The sequence below is a fragment of the Tupaia chinensis genome, unplaced genomic scaffold, assembly GCF_000334495.1.
Source record: "Tupaia chinensis unplaced genomic scaffold, TupChi_1.0 Scaffold000235_1, whole genome shotgun sequence".
Classification (NCBI taxonomy): Eukaryota; Metazoa; Chordata; class Mammalia; order Scandentia; family Tupaiidae; genus Tupaia; species Tupaia belangeri.
In genome coordinates this window covers 1,776,655-1,779,283 of record NW_006159713.1, presented here as the reverse complement: position 1 = coordinate 1,779,283, position 2,629 = coordinate 1,776,655, and positions in this window count along the sequence as shown.

Genomic DNA, 2,629 nt, shown 5'->3' with positions numbered 1-2,629 from the left:
CAGCAGAAACTGACAGCATGGAAACCTCCCTATGTTCTGGGTTGCAGAGTCCTGGCCACTGGGATATGTGGGAGAGTTTCTGGCTACCACCAAAGTTTGGTGGTGACCACAATGTCCCTGAGAGCTGATAGAAACAATGCAAGTCCCTTCCTCCCATTCCATGGATCTTGGCATTGATGTCTCCTGTTCTCACTAACCTTAACTAAGCCACTTAAAAAGAAAGTGGAGGGGGAAAGGGGGAAATCTTTGTAGATCGCCATCAAAACCTGACCACAAATGGTTCCAATTTGCTGCAGTGATTAAATCTATGTGAGTTTAAGGGTTTTCATTCGGGTCATTTGCTACTTTGGAATTTTGCTTCATGCCTTGCTAAGAAAACGAACTTATGAGTCACCAGCGAGCGTGAAGAAGGAAGAAGGTTACTAAACAAACTCCAAGCAGAGCTTAAGTGGATATAGAAAATAAAGACTTCGAATTCTAAATATGGATCTGAGACGAGTGTAGAAGGGATTACAGCTGCCTTTGTGCCTGGTGGGGCAGCCCGAAGCTGGCTTGCCTTTTCAGAACCGCAGTCTGGGATCAAAGTAACAGCCACCAGTTTGTCAATATGCTAAGCTGGGTGTTTACACAAAAGTGTCAGCATGTGCTTTCTACCACAAAGGGGCTCATACATTCAAAGATTAATTACTTCCAAAATAGAGATTGTGGGCAAATGCTGGCTTCTCAGGGGCACAGACTCTTAAGGGGTATTTGCCTAGCCCCAGGCTGAGATGTGCTACCAAGGGCAGAGTTAGGGGCCAATTCTGAAAAGCTGATTGAGGCCCATCTTGGCCCCCGTATTTTCTTCTCAGCACATGTGGTTTGTTTAGTGTTTCACCTTCCTTGGAATATACAGGCTAAATTCCAGGTGGTCAAGACCTCATGTGTGACATCTCTCTCACCTTTATATCTCTCTATATATTTATTTCTCGATCTCCCTCCAGTATACTTCCATCACAGGGTAAGTTTCCTGGTTCACCTCATTCCTGTTCCTTTCTCCATATATACCAACACATCATTACATAGGCTTCCATGAGTAAAAGGGAAATTGATGAATTAGAGTGCATGGCGAAATGATCCTGAGGAAGCCATTTAATGTCAGAACTCAATCCTCCTCTGCAAAATAGGAACACGAAACACTCTTGCCCCATCTACTACAAAGTCCTATTAGAAGATTTAAAGGACAGGAAAGCGATCATAATTGAAAGCAATAATGTAAAGGTAATGAGGAGACATTTCTATGCTAGGGTTATGATAGGATCTTGTTTTATCAGACATGGAAAACTTGTTTGATGTGGACTGCCCACACGCATATGCACATGCATGCAAGCAGACACACGCATATACACACACGTGCACACACACCTCCTCACATCAATAACCAAGCCTAGAGCCCAGAATATGTCCTCAAAATGTGACCCAAGTGCATTAAAGTCACTGAGAATGCTTGTTCTAAAGGCAGGCTGCCCAGCCCCTCTCCAAACTAGAACCAAATTTACAGAAATACTTCTATGACTGGTGGTACAAGATTGGTACTGGGTGGAGCAGCAGGGAATTTTTTTCATCTTCACAATGTTCTATGTATTTTAAAGACTATTAGAATGAATATGATGCATAACAAACTCATATGACTTCACCAAGTAAGTGAATATGAAACTAGGCACCTACAAAAAAAAAAAGAGTTGGTTAAAAAATTACCAAAGTGCTGAGATTGATAGGAGAAGGTGATTTTAAAAATAAATAAATAAAAGAGATCCATAGATGTTTGAATCTGAGAATTCCCACCCAAGCTTCCCAGGCAGAAAGCACACCCTAGATGTCAGCTTCAGGCTCTATAAGCAGGTGGTTATCTGTTCATTGATTCATTTGATAAATGGGAAAATGACTCAGCAAGGGATGGGGCATGAGCATTCGATTCCAGGGTGTGAGTGATAACATTACACCCTCAAGAGCTTCCCCCAGGATTCTAGGAGCTCCTGACACAGGACAACTTGCATAGAAGATACCTTTGAAGATAATATACAAGTGTAAGAGAAATCTTCCCCCAAACCCTTCCTCAGGCCCCCACAGTTTTCCTCTTCTGGTTACTGATGCCAGAGTGGACACTTTGTTTTAACCTTCCCTAGAGAAGCCTCAAGGTACACAAGAAAACCTACTAGATCAAAAGATTGGTCAAAGGAAGAATATGTTCTTCTGAGTCCCACTCTTGGGCCTCGAACAAAGGTCACTCACCAGTTCATTCATTTATTACTCGACAAGTACTTACTGAAGACCCACCATGTGCCAGGTACTATTCTGGGCACAGGAAACCCTGTGAGGAACAAAACTGAGGATGTTCCTGCCTTCAAAAAGTACACAGGAAGACAAGGCCTACACTCACCTGGCAGATAAACATAGAAAATAGGCAGGGCCAGCAGTTGGCATGGTGGTTAAGGTATTGGACTCCCACATGGCCAACCATGTGATTCTGGACCTGGTGTTTTAAAAATCATGCCAGGTGCATGTGCATGTGTGCCCAAAATCCTGAGAGGAGAATGAAGGAGAAGGGATTATGGAATGGCCATCCTGGGGGATTATTTCTCACTTTCCT